The following is a 16,356-nucleotide window of genomic DNA, read 5'->3' as shown; positions in this document are numbered from 1 at the left end:
TTTGTGATGTTAAATGCTACAAATGTAATGGCAATAGACATTATGCTTGTGATTGTCCCAATAAAAGGGTAATGTTGATAAGAAACGATGGTACCCTTATTTCTGATTCTGAGAATGACAATTTAAATGCTACTAATGTAATTTGTGACCATGATAACGAAGAAGAATATGAAGGGGTTTTGGAACCTCCTACTGATGGGGAGAATTTTCTTAGGTCCCATTGTCTTATAATGCGACAATCCTTTAGTATTCAAGTAAAGGACGATTCTGACGAAGTGCAACAGACTAACATATTCCACTCGAGGTGCTTGATTTAAGAAAATTTATGTTCTCTTATTGTTGACAGTGGTAGTTGTGCCAATTTGGTGAGTATTTTTTTAGTGGATGTTTTATCTTTACCTTGTCAAAGACACCCTAGGCTATATAACTTACAATGGCTTAATGAAGGTTCAGAAGTTAAGATAGTTAAACAGTCCTTAATTGCATTCAAAATTAAGAATTATTCTAACGAGATATGGTGTGATGTAGTTCTCATGCATGCCGCCCATTTGTTTCTTGGTAGACCATGGCAATATGATCGTGACGTGGTGCACCATGGCAAATTGAACCGTTACTCCATTGTATTTAAAGGGAAGAAATTTATTCTAACCCCTTTGGATCCAAAAGATGTACACAATGATCAACTCAAGATGAAAAAGTTTTGTGAGGGGGTTATAGGGAAGAAAGATATAATTGAAAAGAAAGAGAGAAGAGACTATTAGTGATAAAAGTCAAAATACAAATGACCCAATGGTGAGTGAACCCTCTAATGGTAAAAACAAAGTGCGTAATTTATTTGCAAATAAAAAAGATGTGAGGAGATCCTTATATCACAATCAACCTTGTATCATTGTGAGGTTTAGGAAAAATTATTTATCTTTAGCTACCCTTAACAATTTTTTCCTAGTGTCTTTACATCTCTTTTGTAGGATTATGAGGATGTTTTCAATGAGGCACCTGAAGGTTTACCACCTTTGCGAGGCATAGAACACCAAATTGACTCAGTACCCGGTGCAACCATTCCAAACCATCTAGCTTACCGAAGCAATCCAAAGGAGACAGAAGAGTTACAAATGCAAGTGGAAGAGCTATTACAAAAGGTGCACATTAGAGAAAGTTTAAGCCTTTGTGTCATCCTTATCTTATTGGTGCCTAAGAAGGATGGTTCATTCCGAATGTTTGTTGATTGTCGTCCAATCAAAAAAATAATGTTAAAGTATAGACATCCAATCCTTAGACTTGATGGCATGCTTTATGAGTTACATGGTTCAACAATTTTTACAAAAATTGATTTAAAAATTGGTTATCACAAAATTTGTATGAGGGAAGAGGACAAATGGAAAACAGCCTTTAAAACTAAGTTTGGATCATATAAGTAGCTTGGTATGCCTTTCGATCTGACTAATGCACCTAGTACTTTCATGAGATTAATGAATCATGTTTTAGGGCCTTATTTGGGTAAATTTGTGGTAGTATATTTTGATGATATTCTGATTTACTCAATTTCTTTAGATGATCATGTTTTCTATGTTAAATCTATTTTGGACATTCTGAGAACTGAAAACTTATTTTCCAACCTTGATAAATGCACTTTTTGTTGTGATAAACTAATCCTTTTCAGTTTTATAAAAAGTGCTCAAGTTATTCATGTCGATAATGACAAAGTAAATGCAATTAAGAAGGGACCCACTCCTAAATCAATTATCAATGTGAGATCTTTCCATGGTTTAGCAAGTTTTTATAGACATTTTATGAATGATTTCTCCACTATTGTCGCCCTATTAACTGAGGTTATTAAAAAAGTCTGTAGGTTTTACATGAGAAGAAGCTCAGGAAAAGGCTTTTCAAGCCTTAAAGGATAAATTATGTTCTGCTCTTGCTCTTAAATTACTTGATTTTTCTAATACTTTTGAACTTGAATGTGATGATTCAAGTATTGGAATTGGTGTCGTGTTGATGCGAGAAAAAAGGTCAATCGTATATTTCAATGAAAAACTGAATAGAGGGCAATTAAACTACTCAACTTACGACTAGAAGTTGCTTGCATTAGTTTGAGCTCCACAAGTTTGACAATGTTACTTACTGCCACATGAGTTCATTATCCATATGGATCATAAATCCCTAAAATGGTTATAAGGAGAAGGTAAGTTAAGCAAGAGACGTGCTCAATGGGTAGAATTCATAGAGACATTCTCATATGTTATTAAATACAAAACAGGTAGAGAAAATGTAGTTGTTGATGCCTTATCTCGTAGGTATTCTTTGATAACTACGTTAAATGCTAAAGTCTTAAGGTTTGATCATATAAAATATTTATACTTAAATGATGTTGATTTTGCAAATATTTTTTCCAATTGTAGGAATAGTGCCTTTAACAAGTTTTATCTTGTAGATGGGTTTCTTTTTCACCTAAACAGGTTATGTGTTCCACAATGTTACATTTATTAATTCGTGAAGCACATAGTGAAGGTTTAATGGGACACTTTGGTGTCACCAAAACACTAGATATTCTACAAGAAAATATTTATTGGTCGCACATGAAGAAGGACATTGAAAAGGTATGTTCTAAATGTATTTCTTATAAAGGTAATGTTTCATGGGCTCTATACTCCTTTGCCGATTCCTTCTTTGCCATAGGTAAACTTATACATAGATTTCATTCTTGGTTTACCACAAACTAAAAAGGATCAATATAGTATCTTTATTTTTGTTGACAGGTTTTCAAAGATGGCCCACTCATTCCTTGTCACAAAATGGATGATACTACACATGTGGCTGACTTATTCTTTAAAGAGGTGGTTTGCCTACATGGGATACCTCACACCATTGTATCTAACAGAGACGTAAAGTTCCTAAGCCACTTTTGGAAAGGGTTGTGGGGTAAGCTTGGTACTAAATTATTATATTCTACTATATGTCACCCCCAAATTGATGGACAAACTGAGATAGTGAATCGAGTCTTAGGTGTTTTACTACGAGCTATTGTGGGTAAAAACCTTAAAAGTTAAGAAGAATGTTTGTCATTTGTTGAATTTGCATATAATCGATCTATTCACTCTACAAGTGGCTATTCCCCATTTGCACTTGTTTATGGTTTTTGATCCACTAACTGTACTTGATCATGTGCCATTGCCTATAGAAAATATTTCTAATTTAGATGACGAGACGAAAGCTGAATTGGTGAAATTCATGCATTAGAAAGCAAGACAATGAATCTCCAAAATAAATGAAACAAATGCCAACAAAGCTAACAAGGGGTGCAAGCAAGTTATCTTTGAGCCTGGTGACTGGGTTTGGGTCCATATGAGAAAAGAACAATTTCTAACTAAACACAATACTAATGCCATAATAGAGATGTGATTAGTTTCCCTCAAGGCCGAATCACAAGATCAAAATCAAAGCAACTAAAGTCAAACCTTAACTTATTCGTTCAAGACTTTATCACAAAAAAAAAATTCAAGAAAAAGAGTTAAAGCTTCAAGACGATGGATTTTGAAGCGAGGATGATTTAGAATAGATTAATTTTATTTGTGGGCTTAAACTCTCAATCTATGATGACAAGTCCATGTGGAGAATATTAACAAGCTTAGGCATTTCATTTCAAGGACCCTAATCAATCCCACAAGCTTAGGCATTTCACATTGGATTCGGGTCCTACGCTTAATTTTTATTATACATGAGCTCAATATTGTATTTATTCTCTTTTTTATTTTTTTATTTTTTATTACGAATTTTTTATAATTATTAAGTATTTTAAGTTATTTAGGAGTTTTATGCCAACAAGAAAGTTTAGTTTAAAACTACTTCTTGTTTAGGTTAATTAGAGTCCTAATATACTTAAGAATTTTATTTAGAATTATTTAACTAGCCTATATAAAGGGTTCTTCATTGTTCATTAAGCAGAAAATTATTTTCATTAATAAAGTTTTCAACTTTGGGAGTTTGTTTCTTGTGCAATATTTCTTTCTTGTGGTTTTCAGAAATTTTTTCTTCTCAATTTTCTTCAAGAAGTCGTAGAAATTCATTCTTCACCCTTCAATTTGCCAAGGATTATTTCTTCGAGGGTTGATTAGAGCCATTAATTGAGTTTATTGGGATTTATATCTCAAATGGTTCAATTGGATATTTATCATTCTATCCATCATATCCATCGATTTGTTCAATCCATCCTCCGCTTTTAAAATTTGTCTATTTATTATTTATTTGTATATTATTTTTATTTGTTCTTTGTTCTCAAGTTTCTTCTTTTACAGTTTTCGACTCCTTTATTACTAAATTAATTTATTTCTTCTTTTCATATCAGATCCAAATCTTTCCTTCTTAAGTCAAACAACTTGAATTTGATCATGATCCGCTTCCTCCACTTCAACCCCACATCAATAGGCGTACCACTCCATATCCAATCTGAAGAGTTAGTCCAAGTACAAAGCATAACATTAGTTTTCAAGGCGACTTAATAAATCATTCATGCCTTTAATTCAATTTTAAAAATGAATTATAAAAAACTTTACAACAATATAAAAATATAAAAATTATGTGAAAATGACTAAATTAAACTAACCAATTGAAGGTTCAAAACTTCCAACCCTAGGCCGATTCTCTTCTCTTCTTCTTCTTCTTGCTATATTCGGTTTTTAAAAAATGAGAAAGGCCAAGTTTTTATCTTTCTTTCAATTACATTGTTTTATTTTATACATTTTACATTTTAATTAATTTAATTTTAATTTTAATATTATTTAATAAAAAAACATTCCACCCAGCGTCCTTATAATGGTTCATTTTCCATTTTAGACCTTAGGTTAATTGCAATTTAAGTCCTCAATTCATTTCTTAATTAAAAATCTCTAGCGAATAGACTTTACAATTTAATCCCTAGGCCCTAATTAAATGCAATTTTGGCTAAATTACTTAGCCAAAATTCAATTCACTTATATAATAACTCCGTAAATATTTAATAAAATATTTATGGGCTTAGTTTACGAAAATGAGGTCCCGAAACTAAATTTTTCACCACCACTAACTTTCGGGTTGTTACAAAGCATCTCTCCAATTGGACTTGATAGACAATACATTAGCCTTTCAATTGGTTCGCTTATTTCCTATTAGACTAAGGACATCTCTAGATTTATCTACTATAAGTTATATTTTCGTATTACGATCCAACCACGTTGTAGTAGCCAATTTTGGGCTCAGACAAATAAACAAAAAATATAACAAAACCCAAAACAATAAAAAAGAGTCCAAAATAAACAGCCCAATAACAAATATAGCCCAAACTATCAATCTAATGCAAAAAATATCAGCAGAACCCTAGGAACGTTCAGCCACTGCCCCACGCCTCTTCGTCTGCTCGCACGCTGCTCCATCAGTCGCCCTCCACATGTTGTCTGACATCTGAAACAAGTACAATAGCAGAGAAAGAAGCATGCAAGCGCAGAGAAATAAAGAGCAAAAAAACAAAAAAACTAAAAGGGAATCAATTGTAAATGGCTTTAAAAGCCCAGATCTACTCTCTTGTAATTTTTTACGTACATTTTACAAGCAAAAACTAATCAAAAAAATAGAATACAAGTTTTAAAGGTGATTTTTTTTTGTGTAAAGATTTCTGTCTCTTTATCTTGTTTTTACTTTTGTTTCTCTTAGTTATTTTATTTTATTTTATTTCACTTACAAAAATAAAAGGGAAATAAAACTTACCGGAAAACCCCCATGGTCGGTCGTCGGAGACTTCTTTCTCTATCGGAGTTGAGCCAAAAAGGGGAGGTTGGGAAGTCCCTTTATTTTCGGGCACTCGACCGAGGGATTTGGGACCTTCAAAGGCACCACGAACAGAGGCTAGGTAGCCTATTTCGCTTGTCGTCGGCCACTAATTGTAATGGTGGTGTGACAAACCACTGAGGGCGGCGATGAGGGGTTCAGGACCCTAGCCGAATGAAAGAGAAAAGGGGGTAGGAAGGCTGAGTTCTTTTAAAAAATAAGCAGCAGAAATTTGCCTGCAAAAAGAAGAAACCCTTTTGTTTTCTTTAAAAGGTGAAACGACGCAGTGTAAAAGGGGGGGCCATTTTCAAAGCCCGAATGGGCTATTTGCTACTAAGGTCCTTCTGTTGTCTTGCGTGTTTCAATCATCCCTTTTGCATTTTTCTACATTTAAAATTATCCCCGCAAATTTGCGTGATTGTTGCTTTGGTCCCCCTGTTTAAAATCTTTTATTTCTTTTATTTTGAGTTCTTTTTTCTTTGTCTTATTTAAATTGTTTTACATATTATTATTATTTGGTATATTATTTATTATAGGCTTAGATATACACATACATATATATTACCTTTTAAGTTTTATAGGTTACTTTATTTCCATTAAAATAAAAACGTTTTATGTTTTATATATATATATCATTTTATTATATTTTATTTTAAATTTCTTTCATATTATATTCGAAATTTTTATTATTCATTTGAAAGTGTTTTCTTTAAAATCATTCGTTTAAAACTTTTTATACCTTATATATTATAGCTTAGATTTATTTAGGTATTATTTAAAATCATTTTATTATTTATTTTAAATTGATTATATACCTTATTTTGAACCCTATTTACTTATTTTGAAATGTTTTGCTATTATTATTTACTTTAATTTTTTATACATTGTTTTATACTTTTGTATATATATATATTATCTATTTTAAAAGTTCTTCATATGTATATATCATTCATTCTTTCAAAAAGAAAACGTTTTGCATATTGTTGATTTTAACCTTTTTACATTATTTATTTTAAATTCATTCATGGTCATTTAAAATTCATCTTGCAATTGTTATTTTAGTTTGATTTTAACTATTTATTTATTACATTTTTTAATTGTATTATTTAATTCATTTGTTTTTATTATTAATGATTAGTTTTTAAAGAGTGCATATTGTGAGATTATTACTATTGCATGTACGTTAATTTGCTTACTCGTGTTCATATTATTGCCATGCGCTTGTGGAATATTTTATACATGTATCATTGTTCCATGTCGCACTATACTTTTATTTCATATCATCGGCCCATGAATCAAGTCTCTTTATATTTATCCAATAAATCGTTGTATCTTGACCCAAACAAATAACGTACGTCATTTAAGTATCGTATTTGCTATTATTCAAAAATAAAAATTTTAAAATAAGGCAATGTTTCGCGTTTTGGAACATCGAGAAGTTGTGCCCTAACTTACGGGGTTTCGATTTTTTCGTTGGTTCCAAATAGCCAAATATCCTTTTGAGTTTTAAAATACACGGAATTCTAATTAAAATTAAAGATAAACTTGCGCTCAGGAGTTCATGGTATTGTGTCCTAACTTACGGGATGTGATACTCCTAAATCTCGAGACGAGGAAATCTTTAATAATCGTTTTGAGCTAACTCAAGCATTTTTAAAATCGACGTTAATAAAAAGAATCGTATTTTAAATCCATTCTCGATTTTTAACTTTTGACATTAAGACACTAACTAATCAATTTGGTACCAATTTTGGGTGTGACGAGGGTGCTAATCCTTCCTCACACGTAACCAACTCCCGAACCCATTCTCTCGAGTTTCGTAGACCAAAAACACTGTTTTAGTAAACTAAAATGTTTTATTAGAACAAAGGTGATCCGATCACACCTAATAAAGGTCGATGGCGACTCCCGTTTTAATTTTCGTTTTCAAAACCAAAGTCAACCCCTTTTCAAAAATTGGTTTCGACACACGTAATACTGCTTAATATTAGTTAAATGTTAAATAATCAATGAATATTTAAACCAATTTGTTCAAAAAATACAAATGTACAAAACGAATATGTGCAAAGAGCACATGAATGCATATCTCCAACCACACTAAAAAGCACACAAGTGCAAAGCCAATAGGCAACAAAAAGAGCACATAAGTGCAAAACCTTCAAACACATAAGAGTGCGCTAAAATTCAAATCCCAAAGGCATCAAATCACATCCCTAAACATACTATATAATCTAAACAAAGCACGCATCTAAATCCCTATTGACATGCCATTATATCCTAACTAATTCACTAAGCACATTAGGGTAAGAATCATATGTAGAAATCATTTGAACATATAGTTACTCTATCACACATACCAGTCATGTTAGGGTTACATTCAAGTGTTCCATGTCACATATACAAATGATAGACTTGTCTAGTTGAATAGTAGTCACTAAATTATTAATTGTGTAATAAGGAACGTATAAAGATGTAGATACGTAATCATTGTTAAACATTCTTTTTCTTGTCTTACTAAATAATAAGGACAATTATATGACTGAATTTTCAAAACGGCTCGGTGAAAAGGAAACAGAACTTGAAGGATCTTAAGATTAAATTGTTATCAATTTAATTATAAAACTAGAATTAAGGAGCTTAGTTTTTCAAAGATTTGAAATGGAATTAAGTTAGATTTAATTAAATTTGATTTCAGTTATATTGAAATTAATTTTTAATTATTTCTAATTTGATTTATTCTAATGGAGTGGACATTGGAGATGGTTTTTAAATAAATAATAATTAAAATTTTGTTTAAAATAATAAAAGAAAGACAATTTAAAATAAAATTATTTTGGAATTAAATGTTAAAAGACTAAATACCTTTTTTTACAATTTGTAAGGCCCGAAATCAGTGTTTGGAATTTAACCTAGACCGAATTTCAATTGCGGCCCAATGTTTTAAAAAAGTCAAAAACTTTTGCCACCCAATTTATCTTTGCTTAAATTTTGAGTCCGTTTTAGTTTGCAGTCCATTTTAATTTTACATCCAAGGTTTATTTATTTATTTTTGTCTTAAGCCCAAGCCGATAGCATATTCATCTTTCAGTTGGCAACTAGGGTTTATGAACCATAGCTGCTGTCACCACCACGGAGAGCCACCAGTGTGAACACATGCCCACGAGCCAGTCCCATTTTTCAAACGGAAGACAACAAAAAAGAATAACAGATTGATAAATTCGTTCACATGCAAAACGGATCATAAAAGCTTGATTAATCAACAATAGCAGAAATGATCAAAGATAGAACAATATTAAAAAATCAGTATAAAACAGGACCATCAAAAGAGAAAAAAGGAAGTCAGTGAATAGGTTAAGGAAAAAAGATACAAAAATACCAAAAGTCGTTAGTTAGCGGAAATATAAAAAGAGAGTCAGTGAAGAATAGAGAAGAAAATCGAAGGTGAGGTCCGCCTTGGCTGCTCTGGGCATGCGTGCATGCATGAGAAGAGCTTGAGGGCTACTCTCCGATCATTCTAGTGGCTTTTGCTATTCTCCGTTCTTTTCATTTTTGTTCTTCTCGTTCCGTTTCCCTGTTCTTTTCTTTTCATTTGAATAAATAGATTTAGAGTTAAAACATAAAATAAAAAATAAAAAGATTTTTCAAACCGTTTCCATCAAATCTGAATTTAAATTTCTTTAGATTTTCTAACATTTAGAATTTATGTTAAAATTTTTCATTTTGTTATAATTAGATTTCCTTAGATATTTAGCAATTAGAATTTAAATTTAAATTTTAAGTTTTAATTAGACTTCTTTTAGATTTTTTTATGATGAATTAGACTTCTTTTATATTAAATTATATTAAAATATTTCTTTTAGTTTTATATTAAATTATATTAAATTGTTTTATTTTGAAATTATTTATTTTATATTACATTATATTAAAAGATTTTAAATATTTTATTTTTATATTTTTAAGTCCAAGTTTTAAAGGACTAATCTGAATTTTATTTTATTTTTGTTATTCAGGTGTTGCATGGAAGATACCAATGAATAGCTATTACGGCAAGACAAGTAATAGGGAAATAATGGTCATTCTATTTAATAAGTATTATGTTCAACCAAACAAATGAATGGTTTATCATTCAATGAATAAGGGAGAATGTTATTCCATTCCCCCAACCAAACATGGTGTAAGTGTTTATAGATTTAGATTTTAAGTCTGAGTAGGTTACACTTAGTTGTTGATTTTAGTTTAATTAAACTTTAGATTTGCTTGGAGTTTAGTTAAAAGTTTATGGATTAGAAACCCTAATTTTTGAATATTATAGGATTATCTTTAGATAGACATTAATTGCAAGGGTGCTATAACTTTCTTTGTACGTAACGTACTCCTAAATGTAGATTTTTGTACGAGACGGAGTCTTAGTTTTTAGGATTTTTCTTTAAGATGAGTCCTAAAACTTTAGACTATAAGTGGCTAACTAACCTAACTCAAATTGGTTAGTAGCAACTTTACTTTTTAAGTTTCCGTCCCTAGCTTGCTAGATCCCGAATCTAGCATGTTATGATAGTTTGGCGTCTCTATTGGGGATTAGTTTCGAGAGTCAACCTACTTAGGGTTCGATTTTAAGGTTTCTTACGGTATAGATTGTATACATGATTTGTTGACTTTGATATATTGTGTTTTCTATTGTGAATAATTGCATTTTTATAATTTATCATTCACTTTGTATTATGAGCTTGATCCTACAGTCGCATTTGTTCTGTTAGGAGGAGTATCATCGAGATATCGTGTGACCTTTGCTATCACATAAGTTCAAGGATTGCTTCATAATTAAGGCTGACAATACATTAATGTTACCTTTGTCACCATATATTTTATGAAAGTATTACCACCTAAGGGCTAACCTTTTCAAAAAGGGAACACAAGGAACACATCCCTCTTAAATGATATTATTTTGAACTTAGGTTTCTCATGCATTAGGCTTAATCATAAGTAAGCCAGCATGTTGTGGCCATTTTAATTATAAACTTAGATTTAAGAGTGATGCCCAAATCTTTGTAGAAATAAAACCTAGTAAGCTCCATTTGTTGTTAGTGTTGATTTTATGTTTCATTACTCTTTTCGGGTATCATGACCTTTGTGTTAATTTTGAATATTTTCAAGCCTTTTTTATATTTTGTGTAATAAATTATTATTTTTGTATGTTGATTGAATTCATTTCCTCTAAGCATGTAGATTAGGTTTTGCATGTGTTCATATGAGCATTACATTATTTACTTAATACATTTTTTGTTTTTCATTTTTGAGTAATCATTTATTGAAGTGTTTAAGGGTAGCTCATCTGTACTTAATTCGAAGACAAGAAAATAACACAAAATGAGATGAAAGTTAATGGGAGTAGTGAAAAGTTTAGGAAAGGAGAGAAATCAACAATGCAAGTTCTTCTTTTCCTCTAGATCGGATTGGACTAAATTATATTTTAAAATATATCTTCAAGTTTTTGCAATAAATTAAAAGATAAAAAAAAAATCTGAAATCTGAATCCAAAGATTACCAAATTTGATGTTGATTAGCATCAATAATCAAAACTATGAATAAGCAAGACATAAGATATGTTTATTACCTAGTCAGAAATTATGCAAACATTTAGATTCAAAGTATTCTGCCCCATTTCCCTCCAATGATTCTTTGATTCTAGTAAAGACCAAACATTATTGTTACTAGAATTCAACCATGCTTTTATATCATTAACTTTTGATGAATTTTGCTTAATGTTAGTAATAATGATGTTTGGTCCTGATGAGAATCAAAGAATCATTGGAGGGAATGAGGCAAAATACTTTGATTCATCTTTGATTCTAAATGTCAATTTTGAGTGCATAGTATCTAACTAGGCAACAAACATATCTTATGCCTTACCTATTCATACTTTTGATTATTCATATTAGCCATCATCAAAATTGGTAATCTTTTCGATTCATATTTTAGAATTTTTTTCATTGTAAAGATGCTTTTCAAAATTGGTAATCTTTTCGATTCATATTTTAGAATTTTTTTCATTGTAAAGATGCTTTACTTCAACTTAAAGATATATTTTAAAATTCAATCTAATCGTAGAGGTACTCATAGGTCAGGTCGAGTTTAGTATGAACTCATATAAGTTATTTAGACCTATTTTTTAAGTTCGACTCGGCTTAAAAATAGCCTTACATTTTTCCCAAGCCTAGCCCAATATAAAAAAGGTAAATCTGATTCAACTTGGCCGGCCCATATTTAATTTTTTTAGATTATTTTTATTAATTTTTTTCAAAAATATAATACACTAAATACACTAAAAAGACATTAAAATAAAAGTTTTCTAACACATTAAAAATACATTAATAAGTATTTATATTTAAAAATACAACCGTAAATATAATAATAAAAACACAAATAAATATAATAAATATTTTATTGTATTAAATATAATTTTTTTAGATTTTATATTTTGGGTTAGATTGTTTAGTTGAGTAATTTTTCTTTTTTTAGGTTTTGAGTAATGAATTCAATTGTTTGGATTGGTGATTTAAAATAAGTATAAATATAAATATAATTATTATTTAACATATATAATTAATATAAATTTTTTATAACATAACATATTCGGGCACAAAAATCTTACCTAATGCCCAGCTATATAGAAAACGAGCTTTAAATTTTACTTGAGTCCTTTTTTCAAATAAGCCTTCGAGTTTGAGTAAATGACTCAACCCATGGACAAATCTATAAATCACAGGAAAACAAGAAAGAGGCTTTAACTCAAAATTAAAATCATTCTCCCACATAGAAAATTATTTTGGTGGTATCAATGGCTTTTGCAATTTGCAGTGGGAATAATTGACCAGCTGAATTCAAATTCATTTTAAGTGTAACGTTTGTATCTCCAAAAATATGCATTGAATTGGAATTAATATTAATAAAGAAGGTAACAAACTGGGAATTTCATTTTTCTGAATGATCTAAAAAATTAAAGCTGTTGACAAAATTTGACCCATTTCATGAGTTTTGCATCAATTAATCTCCGTTCTCAAATAACATGGAATTTGTTTTTTTTCTAAATAAAAGAAAAGGTTAAAAAAAATTAGATTGCCACGATAATATATCACTTTAATTAATTATTATAAAATTATTAATAAATTGCTGAAATTATTTTTAATTACAATTTACAACAATATCAATATTATCATCAGAATTAATAATTATAAACATTGAATTGAATAATTAATTTAATAAATTAATTCAATTAAAACTAACTTATTAATTATACAAAATGAGGCTCCAACATTCAACATTCACTGTTAAAATCATTTTTAGTATATAATAATAAAAACCTGATTATGTAAAGTGATTTGTAAGCAATATGTACTGAAATTACATTATTCCATATAATATTTTTCCTCGCTCTTATTTATATATGTGATAATTCAAATTTTATTTTTCTTAAAAAATTAAATCCGTGAAGAGAAAATGATTATTCTTTTTTATAATTGGAGATAAAGAAAAGTTATTGAGATCGAACTTAAGTTCTTATGCGTCATAATAAATACAAATATAAATGATAAGAAAGAAACGTGTTGACACGCTAAGTAATTAACATGTGACGATCTATAATTAAATAAAGGAAAGTAAATAAGAATTGGTAGAGGATTTATTTGTTTAATTATTATTAACGTTATTCTACAAGTTATATTTTCATAGTAAATCTTTTCAATTTATTTATATTCAATAATTCAAAATTTTAACTTACAATTTTATATGTTTAAGTTAAAAAAAGATCTTTTAAGTCTATTACTATTTTTGAAATTAAATATACAATTTAAATTGAAATAAATGTTTGAAAATATAAACGATGAATTATTTATTGATCACATTATTTAAATTTAATTAACAATTATCTTTTCTAATTAATAAATAAAATTAAGTTAAAAATTATATAAAATATAATTTAATACAATCTATATTCATATTATAAAAATAATTTCAAAATAGTGTCCATTCTATATTTATAAAACTTTTATAAAAATAATCAATTATCGTTTAATTAATATATAGCATCACAGATAAAAAAAAAAGTAATTTGTATATTACTTAAAATTAGAGTTGCTTGACAAATAATTTTTGATGATGTAAGCATGCGATGCAAATTAAGTGATGAATCATATTTTGTTAATAGTAAAATTATAAATTGTATTAAGTGAATGTCAATCTTCAATTCTCAAGTTACCTTTTTCCACCATTTCCATCAATAGGAATTGCATTACCAAAAGGAAATTTGAAGAATAATATTACACAGAATTCCATTTTCACATTCATTAATAAACAAAGAAAGAGCCAAGTATGAATTAAAAGATATAATTTCACTTACATAAATAATTAAGATTATTATTGTATAATACATTCACGATGTGAATAAAAAAATTATGTTAAAATTAAATTGTAAAATAATTAAGTTAAAAACTTTAAATATTATTATGCGAGGTTCAAATCTCATTGTAGTAACAATTTATAAACAAAAAATCATTCTACAATTGAATTAATATTTAATTATAAGAAGAGAAAAAGAAGAAAAGTTTATCTTCATAAATATCTCATTAATTAATTACTAATAATATATTTTTAAATAAAGTAATTGTTTTCGGAGCTTTATTCATTAGATTCTGTAATTATTTTTCTATGCAAGCTAGAGTGACTGATATTCTCAAATTCTTTCCACAAAAATTATAAATAATATGCTTTTGTGCATTCAGACTCCACAATCCACATAAAAAGAAAAACTCTATCTTCCAAACTAAACCATGGCTCAGGCTTCTATCAAGAACTTTCAGCTTCTGAGGTTATTATATCTTTATATATTAATCTTCTATCTTAGTTTTAAGGTTTGTTTTATTGAATGAATGATATATGGATGTGTTGTAGTAGACGATCATATGCTGTTGGGGCGGAGAAGATGAAGATGCAAGCAGTGGCATCAGCAGCTTCGAGGGTACAAGTTTTAGCACATGATAAGGAGAAGGAAGCATTTTGGATGAGAGATCCAAAAACCGGAAACTGGATTCCAGAAAATCACTTTGGCGACATTGATGTTGCAGAGCCAAGAGAGAAGCTTCTTTCCAGAAACACAAAGAGTTGCCAAGATTTATTCATGTGATCATCTGAAGCTCTTGCTGATTTCTTTTTCTATAGTTTCTTCGTCCAATCTAGTCTTTTCATTTTATTCAAAACATACTCATGTTTCTCTTTTTGTCTAGACCCCCATTGCATCTTTTACCATTTCCAGGACCAGTTTTAGACGAAACAACTCTCTCTCTCTGTCTATTTTCTTTCATTTACGAATTTGGATATTATTATACCTACCTCCATCTTCGTAGGATGCCCTGCAATGCCAAGACATTATGAGACAAAGACTGCAAGCCCTTTCCCTCGTCAGCCCACTCCATTCCAACAATACTCTTAATACAAATAGAATACACATTCACATTTATTTATTGTCATTCATACTTACCTAAAATATATAAAACTAACGAGGGAATGACATATGATGCCTCCGAGAGACTTTATAATTTAATTAATTTGGCCTATAGGTGATATGATGTGATGGGAATTACCTATAAAACAATTTCTCTTAAACAATTTCTCTATTAAGTTATTTTATAAGCTCTTTCCAACACTCCACTTCCAATTTTTTTTTTTTATATCATACATAACAACCATATCATCAACTTATTTTTCTTTAAAAATAAGCTAACAGCTTTGATTTTATTTATCTATAATATATATAAAAGCATTAATTTGGAATTCTTTTGAAATATTTATAAATTCACATTTTAAAAAATTATAATATTTAATTTAGAATTATTAATTAAAAATTAAAATAAAATAGAAGTTGTGATAATTAGACATTTAAAATAATTAAAATTTCAATTTCAATTATTAGTTAAAAAATTGTGCTAATTTTAAAGTAGAGTTATTACTTGAATAGAACTCTAAGCATAGAATATAGGAAAAATATTTTGATAATTATATTTTACAATTATTAACTTAAATTTTTGACTAAAATTGTGTTAATTTTATTGATGTAAATTAGAGTTATTATTTGAAAAGAAATTTAAGCATCTTAACTAATATTAATGTAACACCCTCACCCATATTCAACGTCGGGACAGATTCGAGGCGTTAACGGACCTAAACATTCACAATAACACATAACATATTACCAACCATGCATGGCAAACAAGCATATGCACATTACCAATGTCAAACATAACATAAATAGCTAGATTTATAAGTCAGAATCATTAGCTCACTAAAGACCAATATATTTGGCCAAATTATAATAACACATGTTATAAAACTAGGTCCCTATACATGTCACTCACTTGATAATTCTACCATATGTGTTTATACTGTCAAGGTGTTGGCTTGATACTGTGATGCTGCCTCCGACGATCTCCAACCCTGAGCTAACTTGACAACACTAAAAGAAATGGAAAGGAGGGGGTAAGCTTTACGCTTAGTAAGCTCGCATGAAATAAT

The 16,356-nt window shown here is 29.2% G+C and overlaps 1 long non-coding RNA gene across 1 annotated transcript; it reads right to left on the bottom strand.

The window, feature by feature from the left end:
* Positions 1-5,163: 5,163 nt before the first annotated feature.
* Positions 5,164-6,030, bottom strand: LOC128293745 (uncharacterized). The gene is made up of 2 exons (XR_008283929.1): positions 5,737-6,030; positions 5,164-5,433 (listed from the first exon to the last, which is right to left on the bottom strand). It is a non-coding gene; the product is annotated as an uncharacterized LOC128293745 (long non-coding RNA).
* Positions 6,031-16,356: the final 10,326 nt, after the last annotated feature.

Source organism: Gossypium arboreum, chromosome 6, assembly GCF_025698485.1.
Source record: "Gossypium arboreum isolate Shixiya-1 chromosome 6, ASM2569848v2, whole genome shotgun sequence".
In the NCBI taxonomy this organism is placed as follows: Eukaryota; Viridiplantae; Streptophyta; class Magnoliopsida; order Malvales; family Malvaceae; genus Gossypium; species Gossypium arboreum.
Note: the sequence above shows the minus strand (reverse complement) of the source record. Positions and strands in the feature narration are given on the sequence as shown.